The 15,735-nt window shown below is 44.1% G+C and overlaps 1 long non-coding RNA gene across 1 annotated transcript in view; it reads right to left on the bottom strand.

The window, feature by feature from the left end:
• LOC310853255 overlaps positions 1–3,216 on the bottom strand; it is a 41,585-nt gene extending 38,369 nt beyond the window's left edge. Inside the window, exon 1 of the long non-coding RNA XR_014568759.1 lies at positions 2,671–3,216. This is a non-coding gene — a long non-coding RNA (uncharacterized lncRNA). The remainder of the gene's footprint in view (positions 1–2,670) is intronic.
• Between the last annotated feature and the right edge of the window lie 12,519 nt (positions 3,217–15,735).

The raw sequence follows: 15,735 nt of genomic DNA, 5'->3' as shown, positions 1-15,735 counted from the left end.
CTGACCTGAAATGCCCCGGATCCAGGAACAGCGGGGCCTCGCTCGGCGACATCCCATCTAATCAACTATTCATAGAAGGGATGGACTGTGGTCTGTCTGAGCTCTGCATGCGTTTAAGGTTTCAATCAATTGCATCATGCGAGAGGAGAGATGGGGAGATGCAGAGAGAGAGAGAGAGAGAGAGAGAGAGAGAGAGAGAGAGAGAGAGAGAGAGAGAGAGAGAGAGAGAGAGAGAGGTGTATGGATGGGAGGAGGTGTGGAGGGTGGGAGCGTTATGGACAATGGTGGCAGAGGTTCTAACAAACAAGTATAATGCAATTTTGGAGAATAGGCTATGGCAGGTTCTGGATTGGATTAGTAAGGGTTCTATCGTCCATGAAGTCTAGGGCAGTCCCTTCATAGACGAATGATAGATGAGCCCGTTGGGTTTGGTTGACCATGACCATGGCCAATAACCAGCAGCCATTGTGAAATCAACATTCGAATGTTCAGTTCTCAACCTCGATCACGAACATGAAAAGGCTGCTCTCTGCGTTATTATAAGCAGCAAACACAATTTTACTTTTAATTTAATCAACTAAGCCATTAGTTGACAAATTACAATGACTATACGAGGACTACAAATGTATTTAGTGGAGGATAGCAAGAAAGGCTCAACTGTGGTTTGACCTCTGCTTGTTCAAAAGTACAATGGCACAAATGTTCTGTTTATAGGGGCGAGTGAGTCATATAGCAATGCTGTGTGGAGGGAGACCGGTATTATGGGACAACGGGTCATGTTGATCCAGTTCATATATTTTGACTTCTGAGTTCTGAACATCAGTTCCTCTTTCCACAGAGACAGAGACAGAGTAAAAAGGAGAGAGAATGTGGTCCAACATGCAGGCACAACCACCATGGTTCTGTCATCTCTTCTTTCTTCTTGGGAAACATCAGATTGACACTCCAGCATGAGCATATACTCTTCCCTATAGCCACCCAGCCCTCCAACCCACACCGTCGGTGAAGGCCTAGAGTACACATGCACTTCTAAACGTTTGACTTTGTACACAAGTTTAAAAAGTGTGCCTGTTTATTGTTTACAGAGGTGGTTTGGATGAGACCAAAGCCACAGGGAAAAAAACTACTGAAACATTATCGTTGGCATGAAACCGTATATAGGCATAAAACATCATTTTACAAATGACATTGTGGGACCTCGCAAGGAAGGCATAAGGCTGTGCAGTCGCTGCATGGGAGACATTAAATGCTATATGCTTGTCTATAGCATATATATCATTATGTAATAATCTCTTTACATAATATCCATAATGACATTTTTTGCTTCACAGACAAAATATAGATCTATAATATTATTTATATAACCAGCTTTTTTTAAACTTATAAACAAGCAGGAGAAAAGTATTTGTTCTGCTTGTGTAATTGTTTTATATTACATTATGATGATCTACTTTTAGAAAACATGCCGAATACATAATTGGCCACATTGTCCTTTCATTAAGTTATACACATCCTAACTGGTGAATGTTCAGCTCAGTTCTTGTGAATTGCCTGAGACTTTAAGTCCCACATCAAGCAGCCAATAAATTATAGTCCACATGAAGACTATATGTCCAATAAAATCGACAAAACTAACTTAGATTTACCCATATATATATATATATATATATATATATATATATATATATATATATATATATATATATATATATATAATATCCAATACACACACATTAAATGTTCAACACTATTGTGGGAGTGGGAAGATGTGTATCGTGATTCGTGACTCCTTTTAACGATTAAAAATACATTAAAACTATACTGGTGCATTCGCTCCGCGTTCTCAGATTTCAGCGAGAGTACAATTTAATCTAATCAAACAACTTCTTTGAGGGAAGCCACAGGGACATATAGGCTAAGGGGGGGGGGGGGGAAGCCGCACAATTAAACCATATGTTTCCATGTCTCTCATTGCCCCGATCATCTAAGGCGACATGACTATTCTAATTAAAAGCACATTTGTTTTTCACCCCAAATCCAACAAATTGAGAGCACGAAATATTTTCCATTGGATGACTTTGTTTGGACGCGGTGTGATCTGCGTATATATCTCCGTTTGCATATCGGGGACACAAAGACAGACAGATTATGCGTCTCTGAAGTCTGAAGGGAAACCGGGACGTGAAGGCGACCTCTTTCCCGAACTGCGAGAGAATGTTGCAGGCAGCTGAGCGCCGTTCACATTATTAGCCTACATCTGATCAATGTCCAAGGCTACAACAAAGTGGGCGTGACGACGTTTTCTACACGTAACAGTAATTTACCCACGATCATCATCAGGAGCGGACGATATATAGGATGTTCCGCGCGTAAAACTTAAGTCCCTCAAGACGGCCGGTTGTCAGTGACTCCAAATGGTGTCACTCACCGACAAAACCTCCGCGACGTCGGCAAAACACCGTCTACATTTGTTGTTTAATTTATTAGGCTACATTCTATCCTGCACCATGGGAACGTATAGCCTAGGCTATGCCTATCGCAATCTGGAAAACAATTAAGGATTCCTAATCCTGCCCACCCCTCAAAAATAGGTGAATTCAGTAATAAAGCCTATAATAATAATAATAATAATAATAATAATAATAATATGAATAATAATAATATACGCACCGCTCTGCCTGGTGGTTCAAGTTCAGGTTGGAGTCCTGGTCCGTCGCGTCCTCCTCCCCGGGTGCGTTCATTTCCAAGTCCAACGGCGGCTTTTTATTCCCCTGGACGTTTATACGATCGGCGGCGGCGAGACGATCATCATCGACGACGCGACTAATATATACTTCACTCCCCGAGCCTCCCTGCCTATAACATTCTTTATATAATCAGCAGCACGGTGTCGCTTGCCGAAAACAACACATTATATCTCTCACCATCTCGAGCTTGTATATCGGTGCTATTTTTCGGCGAGCGACAGAATCTTTCTTTTTCCTTTTTTTTTTTGTTATCCCGATCCTCGCCCCGTTCTCTTCACAAAAGGAAAATGACAGCGGTAGGTAACGCATTAGAGCTATGGACCAGAGCTAGATATAGGTAGGTAGGTAGGCTATGGGTATAGTAGGGATATGGAGGCAGGCTCTTCGGGCATTCATTCAACACGGTCGGTATAATACATCCTCCGATAATAGCCTAATAGTTGAAGAAGAGATCCCCCTCTCTCTCCTTCTTCTTTCTCTCCCTCGACGACAAGGAACAGCCAACCCCAGCCAGCCAGCCAGCCAGTCAGGCTGCCGCCGGTGTCCTCACTGAACCTTAGCCGAGGAGCGCGTCGCTCTCCTCGGGTAAGGTTCAGTGAGGACACCGGCGGATCGAGGGAGCGAGCCACGCGCACGTACGTACGCCGTACAGTACTACGGCAACGGAGCCGCTCATTTTAACTGCACACGCGCGCGCGCGCGCACGCACACACCACACACAGTCATACATACGCCAGCCTAGGTTCAACTGAGGTGAACCGCCGTCCCGATATTATACAACACGCACACGGCGATGCTACGGCAAGCGGCACTAGGCAGGCTCGCTGCGGCTGCTCCCTCTGTCTGGGTCTGACTGCCTGTATAGTCTGCAGCACCACGTACCGGTCCGTACGGCACCTTGTTGTTGTTGTCGTGTTGTTGTTGTCGCGTTAAAAGGGTGGGGAAAGACGCTGAAATATTTACAAAGGGTCTAAGGTTGCGATGGATGGAGGCGACTGCATGCAGTCAGAGCTAGGAGAAGGTTCTCATGAACTCTCCCGAGTCCCCGTGTTTGCTTGTTGTAATGTTGCTGTTGCTGTAGCACAGAAAAGCGTATATAGATACATTTAAAGCCGTCCTCACTTCAACTACACAGGACAATAATAGCCTGAGTCCGACTCCCTGGAGGCCTAACGCCTGCAATACGCATACTTCACATTTTTATTTACGAACGGGTCCGTTTTAGACGAGCAGGCCTGCCTATTAAGCTAATAACTAACAATGGCAGAGAACTGAGATGAGGTGATAATAATACTATATCATCCTCCAAATCATGTCAAATAGGATAGTCTATGTTTAATCATGCATTTTTGTTCGTTTGCACCAAATAGCTGTTCTTATAATCCCAGACTGTTATTGGAATAAAGATTAAAGAACCTTATACACCTGTTTACCTGCTGGGTCGATCATGGGAAGCTGCGTGTTCTATGGAGCGTTAATTAAGTTAATTAAGTAGAAGCTGAGCGCCTCGGGTGACTGACTGAGACAAGCCCATGCATGCAGACTTGTTGACTTCAGCTGAGGACATTATGTTCATTTATTGATTATCAGCTGTATTTTACCATATCATTAATTACCTATAAAAGGCCCAATCTAAATCCAATTACATGTAGCTTATGACAAAACCCTCAGTGCTAATTTAACCGTGTAAATGTAATGTAACCATTTTGTACTCTCAAGAGTTACAAATGGATCATTGAACAGAACACTGAGAATTTCGAGGCAATGGTGAAAAATACATTCCAACCGAACAGGACAAAGCACAGCTTACCTTGTTTATGAATTGAAGACAAATCAATTGAAAAACTAAGATTTATTTTAAATCTGCATGGCAAGAACATTCTAATTTGACTGTTAAATCTGTCAAATTAGATAGATAGATAGATAGCAAACACATGTAAGGTAGGCATATAAAGTGACACTCTAAAGTGTATATTGTATATTGTATATATATTGTATATTGTAAATGCACCAATTTCACAAACACAATATGGAATTCTATGTTTTAATACTTCCAAAAACGTCACTACTAAGCTGACTAATAGAGAATAACTGAATAAGTAAACTAATTTCAAAACAAGACAATTCGCCCACGTTTTACATGTACACGTGCAGTAAAATACCTCAGTGTTATGCATTTGTTGCAACTGTGAGTGTCTACAAACACAGCAATTTACTGTAGCTGGCAGTCATATCATATTTCTTCTATACAGTATATATGGTACAGTGTGCAGATAAGTTTTGCTCTCGTCTTTCTGTGGAATTGAATCATAACTCACTAAGTCTGTGAACTTGCGGAACTGACGTGAGTGTATTGACCGATGATAAAGGTTTATTGACATGTCATATTACGGTTGCACTCAATGACCCTGCTCTGTGTACTGTAGCCATCTGCACAGGCGAAAGATAATACGATTACGTGTGTGTGTGTGTGTGTGTGTGTGTGTGTGTGTGTGTGTGTGTGTGTGTGTGTGTGTGTGTGTGTGTGTTCACTGCACTTCTACTTACTGTATACAGTATGGTGTGAGTTAATGGCTAATATGGATTAGGAGTTGTCCAAGTTTAATTTGATGGACCCTTTCACCTGATGTGACCTGAGACCACACACACACACACACACACACACACACACACACACACACACACACACACACACACACACACAAACACACTTGTGTTACCGGCATGAAAATAAAAATATGTCAATGGAGAGTGGGGACTGACAGAGTCGGTACATTTTCATTTATCCGCTTATAATGGATCGACGGCAGCTCCTCTACTTATCAAACCATTATATTTACATTTCACATTTCAGGCATTTAGCTGATGCTGCACTGTGAAACGTTAATCTATCTCTGAGAGTGTACAAATGTAACCAAATGGACCCTTGCATTTGTGCACACTCATACAAATACAGACCCACCTTTGCAAACTACTACCAAAACAAGAATTATGCATTTTCTTGTGGTGGTGTGGTGAACAGCATTAGTGCTTATAATAATAGCTCATATTGTCTTAATAACCAGACCGAATTATAATTATGTGCAAGTCTTAAATATTGCCCCGAAGAAGTGAGTTAACATATGCAGGGCTTCATGCCAAATACGACACTATCCTATAATTTATTCGGGCCGGCGCCTTTTGGTAATAATCGCTTGTGATTTACATGCTCCAAAATTAAACAGATTTCATAAGCAAACACAATTACCTCTATACCAATAACAATACATTACAATATTCAGCATTGCGTTTAGAACTTCCACGCCTGGGAAAACATTGGATCAAAGTGAGGCAGTGCACTGTACATATTTGAAAAAAGAAAAAGGTAAAATCTTTAGAGAGACTGTGATTACAGCTGGGGATTATGTCTGTATGTGTGTATTTCTCTTCGCGCCACGTTGTGAGCTTGTATATCGCCTATTTTCACTACTTCTTTAAAATTTGTTTTAATTGATGGAATTTCTTGATTTTTCTTTCATTTCTTCATGACATTACTGAGAAAACCTTTGGATTTTTGTTATTAATTCGTGAAACGTTAACAATAAAAACCAAATGTAGGGAACAAAAACGAAGGGGACTATCTGTGGGTCACGGACACATTAGGGTAACAATGTGTCCATGACCCACAAATTGGTCCCGAGACCCACTGTTTGGGAAAAAGTGGTTTAGAACATTGTTTTAATGTGTACTTTATGACATGGCTTTCTCGCTGTCTGTGGGTACATACATGAAGGTCCCCATCACCGGTGTTATATCTCAAATGCATATTATGGACAATGTCTCCCACCCTCTCGAACAGAAGGAGCACGTTCAGTGAGAAACCTATTAACCATGTAGACCTGAGGACGATTCTACGAATGTCTTCTAAAACAGTTTTCAGAAAAAAACTATGTTACTATGCGTGTTGATCTATTACCAGAGCAATGTGACTCTGTCCCTAGCATTAATTACTGTGCAGCTGGTTCTAATATTGCTGATATGCTACAGTAAGTCACTCTGGACTCGGGTCTCTGCTCATGAAATTAAATGTGAATGTGAGTGACGTTTGGATTTGTGCTAGTATCAGTACTTCAGACATGATGGTGAATACACATTAGTAGGACATTGAAAATGTTGGGGTGTTTTATGGAGCTCTGTTGATTTTGACTGTCACGCACGCACACACGTACACACGCACGCACACACACACACACACACACGATTTCACAGTGTATTTTCATGTGTGCGTAAAGAATCGGCTGGGTTTTTTGATTGATTGATTGATTGGATACTTTGTTGACAGTGCAGGTACTACAGTCAAAGATTGTGCTGAAAGGATAACACAAAAAGCCCCAGGGGGCTTGTTTCCATTGTGGTCCAATACTCAATTCATCAGAATGGTAAATGGGAAATATATATTATAGGCTATATCGTTGCATCACACGTCAATGGAATAAAGACGAGAGGAGGAGAGGAGTGGGGAGAAGTGGAGATAAGAGGAGAGGGCAGAAGTGGAGAGGAGACGAAAGGAGAGTAGTGAAGTGGAGCGGCTGAACCCTACCGAGGTGGAAGGAGGGGAGCGTCACTTTGGCACTGCTAATTTGCAATCAGACACTATCTTTGAGGCCTCTCTCTCTCTCTCTCTCTCTCTCTCTCTCTCTCTCTGTCTCTCTGTCTCTCTCGCTCCATGCATCCAGACAGCGTGGATGGCAGCTGAGACAAAGCCAGCATTCTCCGCCGGCCCAAGGCCCCTCTTAGTTTGATTTCAGGCCACTGCTCTCAGACACAGGGCATTCTGCACGGAGGGAGCGCCCAGAGATGGCAGCCTACGGAGGAAGAAGGAGCACGGGGTGTGTGTGTGTGTGTGTGGGGGGGGGGGGGGGTTGGGGGGGCGGGGGGTGGGAGCGGGGAAAGGAGAGGAGAAGGGGAGGTGCAGTCCCCCCCACCCCTTATTTTCCTTGGTTTGAAAGTCCTCGCCTTCCTGTTCAGCACCAAACGTGCTGCACTGCAGTGTGGGGCGTAGCCCACAAGGGTGCAGCTACCAGTGGTGGACAAAGTACTCAACTCAAAAGGTAGGGGACAGGCGTAAGGCGGAGACTCGCCCAGGATGACGTAGTTCCCGTTGCCATTTTCCACCTTTTCTCAGACTGAACACAGAGAAACAAAACTTAACTGTTAGCTCAATCTCTTTGTAACATTATTTTTTAATGCCAGATTTAGCTCCACTGCCGCAAATGTCCCATGCGAAGTGCTAGCCTTAGCCACTATAGCCGGGGCTCACATGTGAGACTCGTATGGGTCTGATCAGTGATTTCCATTGTGCTGTCATGCTCCTTTGAGCACAGGTAGAGAGCCTATGGGTTTGGGAATGTTGTTGAAGGTTGTTATGTTGTCAGCTGACACCCAAGCCAACAACATTTATTTGATATCTCTGACACAGACGCACTTCCCAGGCTTGCTCAGTTAACATACCGACTACTAGAGACAGACAGAAGCGTAACTGTTATTTATTTACTGAGGAGACTACACACGTTTGCCTGATCACTCGTCAATTCAAACAGCGAATAATAAAAGTGTCTTTTGTGAAGATTTACAAAATCTCACTCAGTTTAATTTCATCCACAGATCCTTTTACATTGCAGGAAGGGACATTGAGGGGGAAATGTGAAAGCTAATTAATAATAAATAGTCTAAATAAAGACGTCAGACTAGCCTGACATTACTACTACTACGCATCAAACTGGTCAGGCTGGAAAATCGTGTCAAAAAGTGGGCAGAGTTCACCGCAAATCTTAACTGTAGCGTCACTATGCCCGTTCCCTATAGATACTCCTGGTTTAACTATAAGTGAAAGTTTATCAGTCAAAATGTACTAATGAGTTAAATTAAAGTACTGGAACATATCTTTAAGTTTAACATTAGAACATTTCCAAAACAATTAAAGATTTTCCAGAACTTAAGAATCTTGTATACAGATATATCAATAGTAAAGATAACAGTGGCAATGCTATGAAAGCCTGTAGATCTGTTATTTTCATAGCAGTAGGGCTTAAGTGGTTAATTCATAATGTAGACTAATCTTTCCCTAAAAAGTAAAAAAAAAAGTACATTATTTGTCTCTGAAATAGTGGAGTGAAAGTATCCAGAAAGACCTATACTATTGTAAAGTATAAGTACAAGACAAGTAAATGTACTTTGTACATTTGTAATTTCTGGTCTAGAGCATTGAATCCCAACCACTGGTACGTGTACCTGTGCTGGTACGCGGGACATGTCCCACTGGTACGTGTCCCACTGGTACGTGTACCTGTGCTGGTACGTGGGACATGTCCCACTGGTACGTGTACCTGTGCTGGTTCCTGGGACATGTCCCACTGGTACGTGTACCTGTGCTGGTACGCGGGACATGTCCCACTGGTACGTATGTATACCTGTGCTGGTACGTGGGACATGTCCCACTGGCACGTATGTATACCTGTGCTGGTACGTGGGACATGTCCCACTGGTACGTGTACCTGTGCTGGTACGCGGGACATGTCCCACTGGTACGTGTACATGTGCTGGTTCCTGGGACATGTCCCACTGGTACGTGTACATGTGCTGGTACGCGGGACATGTCCCACTGGTACGTATACCTGTGCTGGTTCCTGGGACATGTCCCACTGGTACGTGTACATGTGCTGGTACGCGGGACATGTCCCACTGGTACGTGTACCTGTGCTGGTTCCTGGGACATGTCCCACTGGTACGTATACCTGTGCTGGTTCCTGGGACATGTCCCACTGGTACGTGTACCTGTGCTGGTACGCGGGACATGTCCCACTGGTACGTGTACCTGTGCTGGTACGCGGGACATGTCCCACTGGTACGTATACCTGTGCTGGTTCCTGGGACATGTCCCACTGGTACGTGTACCTGTGCTGGTACGCGGGACATGTCCCACTGGTACGTATACCTGTGCTGGTTCCTGGGACATGTCCCACTGGTACGTATGTATACCTGTGCTGGTTCCTGGGACATGTCCCACTGGTACGTATGTATACCTGTGCTGGTTCCTGGGACATGTCCCACTGGTACGTATACCTGTGCTGGTACGTGGGACATGTCCCACTGGTACGTGTACCTGTGCTGGTACGCGGGACATGTCCCACTGGTACGTGTACCTGTGCTGGTACGCGGGACATGTCCCACTGCCACTGGTACACGAGAAGTGAATCCCAAGTTTTCCCGACGATGAATCTATAACCGTGCGCCACCAGGATCAATGATATGGGCATGACAATGATATAACATTATGTTGTGATATAAAAATCACACCCCTTTGAAGTGAGGGGTGCTCTAAACAATGTACATCATCATCAAGAATGTTGGTCCCTTATTGGCCAAGGGTTACCACCGATATGCTGATTTGCTCAGACACATATGACGTAAATTCTCTGTTGATTGTCAATGGCATTTTTAATGTTTGTTCAGACAACACAAACATTGAAGCTGTATTTAGGAGGGGCTATAGCGGGTAGACGAATACAAGAAGACTCACCCCGTTTCTGTTTTCCTCCCAGAATTTTCCCCAGTGAGGGGTGGGAGAGGCTGGACAGCAGACGGCTGGATTTTGAATTTCTCTAACTATAAACTTTCATGACAGCAGACAGCCTAAGTACAAATATAATTTATGAAAAGCTACTACAGTGAAGTCTGTTCACAGAAGTTGTTGTAGGATATGTGGGGATTATCTGACGAGGTACCATTTGAGGGGGCAAAACCTTACATATACTAAATAATACTAAATAGTTTATAGGGTCAATATAAGTAATATAATATAGCCTTTCCACAGGAGTATCTTTTTATATTTTTCCAAAAAGAATACAAACAGCCAATAGCATATTACAAAGTTATCCCCCTCACTGGGGAAAATTCCGGGAGGAAAAACGGGCACGCACCGAGTCTTCTTGTTACTGGGTAGACTACTTGAGGTCAACCAACTAGTCTTCTGTGTTTTGGTACGATGATGCACGACCGCGACGCACCCAAAAGAGCCATGGCGCCGAATTATGCTTCATATATCTACCGTATGCTCAATTATGCTCCATAAAATATATATTCTAAATTCAAATTAGGAGTTGTCTGACTGAACTTGAGTTATTTCCATTTCTTGATACTAGTTTATCTGTCAGGTGGAAACCTCATATGTCCAGAACAGTTACTTCAGGATTCAAATTCAAAAGTAGCAGATCGATCAAGTATGTCAAGTTAAAATATGGAGATATGAGGATTCTGCCCGAGATCATATTTGATGAAGTGAGGATATATAAACTTTATTACAGGCTCGTGGCCCACAAGGTAAGACAGTACATCACATATACGAGAATACAAATAAAAAATACAGTACATTTACCCAGCCCCACAGGTTACTACTCTAAGCGAGGCACTCATGCCAGTGTCCTCTGATGGTAGAAGTGTACCTTACAGAACTACGGCCTGGGTCTGTCATCTGTCCAATGAGTCCATTCAGTGTCCTCTGATGGTAGAAGTGTACCTTACAGAACTAAGGCCTGGGTCTGTCATCTGTCCAATGAGTCCATTCAGTGAGCGATCCAGCCTGCTCATGAATTTGAATGTCAAGTTCCTCACCAGAGCCATGAATGTGGTGAGACCCAATGAACAGAAAAGCCCACTGGCTCTAGTGCTCCTGGGCTTTTTTAACAGAATACGAAGACAGTCATTATAGGCTACTTGCAGTTTGCGTAAGCTCTCCTTCTTGTACTTAGGATAGTTTGGAATGAGTTAAATAAGACTATCAAGGCACATAAAAACTCTGAATCCATTTATTTTTGAGGGGCGCTAACCCCACCTATATACAGCTTTTGTCCCCACGCGTCTCAATATTTCCCATTGACAATGAAAGGAGAAATTGGGTCAAATGTGACGTAAATCTTGTCCCCAATGACAAGAGCGCCCCTCACTTCACACGGGTGTGATTTTTTTGTATGCATTACTATCCAATGTCAACAAAGTAAAGTTGGCCAAATGTTAATTTATGCGAGGGAACAAGTTGAAAAATGAAGATACATGATTTCTGCCAGACAGCAATGCCCTCGGCTGAATATCTTTGAGGGGTGATAGCCCCTCCTATATGGCCAGCTTTTGGTGTATGTAACCCAATCTTTGTCCCAACACAAACATTAAACGCCATTGACAATGAATGGACAATTTTGAGAGTTTGTGTTTGTGTAAACACAAACATTGCGTAACACAAACATTGATGACGAAGGTGAGGAGACGCAAATTGTGATTGGCCGGAATGAGATGATGTATAAATTATGTTGATGTACATACGTTGATAAGAGTGCCCCTTACTTTTCAAACTTATGTTTATAAAATCATTGTGGAATAAAAGACAAATGCAGTGTGTCCTATGTGTGTAATATTGTAAAAAGTATTACAACGTGCAGTTTAAATGTGCTATGCTACCTCGAGAATGTACAAATGGGTGCATTTCTACACATTCTCACAGTTACTGTAACTCCTTGAGCTCTCACTGTAAATTCTGTAACTCTGTACAAATGTAACCACATGGACTCGGAGTTAAAGGAGGTGTAAGTGATATTGTTTTTATAAACTAGAAATTTCTATAAATTTCTATAAAAAAAATCTATATTCTGTCAGTAATTATTGCTATAGTATTCGTATCAGCAGCCCCCCCCCCCCCCCCCCCCTGAGATCTACACAAAGCTTCAATTATAGTATCATAATTATATCTTTTGAGTTCCAATTTTCTCATTCTATTCTTTGGCTTATTACTTCCAATTTCTCTTGTCTATCCAGTATGGGTAATGCAGTCTCCTGATTGGAGCCCTGACCTGGAAATGTATTTTCTGTTTTGTAAAGGGCTGGAGAGACGGAGATACACCTGTTACTGAAGAAATACTCGGTATAAATGTAATTGCACTGTGCATACACTGTAGGTGGAAATGTAGGGGCAGAAACACTGTAGAGGGAAATGTAGGGGCAGAAGATGTGCATACACTGTAGGTGGAAATGTAGGGGCAGAAGATGCACTGTGCATACACTGTAGGTGGAAATGTAGGGGCAGAAGATGCACTGTGCATACACTGTAGGTGGAAATGTAGGGGCAGAAGATGCACTGTGCATACACTGTAGGGGGAAATGTAGGGGCAGAAGATGCACTGTGCATACACTGTAGGGGGAAATGTAGGGGCAGAAGATGCACTGTGCATACACTGTAGGGGGAAATGTAGGGGCAGAAGATGGTATAAATGTAATTGCACTGTGCATACACTGTAGGGGGAAATGTAGGGGCAGAAGATGTGCATACACTGTAGGGGGAAATGTAGCGGCAGAAGATGTCCTTCCATCCTTTGTTGGTTTGGACAGATTCCCAGGTTGCCTCACTTAGTAGTTAGTAACTGCCTTCCTGCACTGACCGAAAAAGGCACAAACCCCCTCAGTCTCAATACCAACACAAACAATGCCAGGAATGGCTGTGTTTGTGCAATACTCCCATTAGGCAACATCCGACTGCCTAATTCTAATTCATTACATTTCTCCCCTCTGCCTTGCCTGCACAACTGGCCTGAAAGGGCAGAGCCGAAAGTCGACAGAGAGAGAGAGTGCAGAGAACACTGGGAAACTCAAACGATGAAATGCAAGCAAGAGAAAGTTTGTCTGTGTTAAAATGATTTGGGGATGCTAAAAGCAGTGGTTCTCAAAATGGGGTGCCGGGAACCCACAGGGGTCCTGGTCCTCCTTGAGTGGGCTCAAGTGGCTAAAAGTACAGCACACGGGAGCTAATTGAGGATCTTTTGGAAGAATGGCGTCCTTAGCGTGACCCCTTCGGTGCGGCCTCGAGTGCCGCTGCTCACCCTGACCCCCGAGGGCCCGAGCATGGCCCTGGCGCTATGTTTAGCAGTGCACAGTGCAATTACTGTGCAGCATGGCTCTACTTTCCCCTGCTCAATCCGTCTCCCTCTCCTACTTTGCTTTCTCTCCGCATGACCACAAACACTCATTGTCACCAGTGGACCATGAGAACAATTGGGTTCTTATGCTGTAGCTTGGTCAGGGAACGTGGGGAGGGTAAACTTCAGCAATGACTGCGCTAAGCAAATTATAGCTCCAATGGCCTGTGTGGTTTGGAGAGCCTGCGCTTTGTAAGAGGCACTGCATAGGAACAAAAAAACACCGGTTCAGCACATTTGTTGCTACTGCACACGTAACTGCGTCCAAAGGAGCAGCACGGTCGACTTCCTCCAGCCATGCGTCCCTGGCAATAATCTGTGCCTGTGGTTCATAAGCAGATGACAGTAAAAGAAAAAAAAAGAGACAAACCCAGGAGCTGTGTTACCGCCGGTAACTCCTTTTTAAAGTCTTACAGCGTTTTAGAAACACAGACATGCTGCTTTGTCAAAACTGAACAGTGGAACTGCAGGGCAATGAAACGATAGGCGGGGGGGAGGGGGTCTGTCCTCTATCCTGCCCTTCTCTCTCTCTCTCTCTCTCTCTCTCTCTGATCAGAGCTCCGCCTGTCCTCTGTCCTCCCGCGCGAAGCTCGCTCCACCCTCCCGGCCTATCCCCTTTCTACATGACATCATCTGCACATCTGTCGTCCCAACAGGGTGCTGCATGGGGACACAAAAATACTAGATCACTTCCCTCTCCAGCCTCTCTCTCTCTCTCTCTCTCTCTCTTTTCTCACTCTCTCTCTCTCCAGCCTCTCTCTCTCTCTCTCTCTCTCTCTCTCTGTCTCTCTCTCTCTCTCTCTCTCTCTCTCTCTCTCTCTCTCTCTCTCTCTCTCCCTCTCCAGCCTCTCTCTCTCTCTCTCTCTCTCTCTCTCTGTCTCTCTCTCTCTCTCTCTCTCTCTCTCTCTCTCTCTCTCTCTCTCTCTCTCTCTCTCTTTTCACTCTTGCTGTCTTTTTCTATTTTCTCTCACTTTTTTCCCCCCTTATCAGCATGTCTCTTTGAGCAGGATTGGCGACCCCCCCCCCCCCCCACCACCCATTGCCCCACACACACTTTGTCTTCATGTACGCCCCCGGGGGGGGGGGGGGGGGGGGGGGGGCTGTAAATCACGTGAATGTATACTATGTTAGTACACTAGAAAGGACGTAACACTACGTAAACACGCCTGATTACCATCCAGCATCAAAGTGCACACCACATTACCACACTGCTTCATTACTCACTAAGTAGCACGTATGTTAGTGACGTTACACACACACACACACGCACGCACACACACACACACACACACACACACACACACACACACACACACACACACACACACACACACACACACACACACACACACACACACACACACACACACACACACACACACATCAAAGTTAAATGAACACACAGGGTTTCACTGTAGCATATACACACAGTACAATGTCTGAGTGTACAAATGAAACAAAATGGACCCTTGTGGGTCTAGTTGGTACCATAAACCATATGGACCTGTCGGGGTCCATTCTTTAGTGTGAAAGGAATACTCTGTGTTTCACGGTGTGGCATACACAGTAAAATCGGGTTCATTTCCATTATGTGCACTCTCAGAGCAGTGGTTCTCAAGTGTACCCCCTAAGGTTTCCTTGAGGGGGGTTTCCGATTTCAAATGTATCCGTAAGGGTCCATTTGTATGCTCCTTAAGATAAAAAACAAACAAAAACAAAAAAAGCCTGAGAAGCACTGATCTCAGGGTTAAATGAACACTGTTGGATGGTACAGTGTATAGGCCTACTGTACCCACTGTACACTAGCGATCCCGTCCTTTCCCAGGCATGTGGCAACGTGTACATTTGAGACGGCAGGAAACGGCCATTAAACCAAATGATCCGTGCACTCGACCCCAGAGCTGACCCGTGTGATTGTGAGCAAACTCAATCAGCCAGGTCAGCACTAACCCGATGTGACCAGTCCGACTGCACAAACCAACTGTCTCTCG

This window comes from Protomyctophum parallelum, assembly GCF_964188405.1.
Source record: "Protomyctophum parallelum genome assembly, chromosome: 22".
Taxonomy (NCBI): Eukaryota; Metazoa; Chordata; class Actinopteri; order Myctophiformes; family Myctophidae; genus Protomyctophum; species Protomyctophum parallelum.
This window is presented reverse-complemented; position numbering and strand designations above follow the sequence as displayed.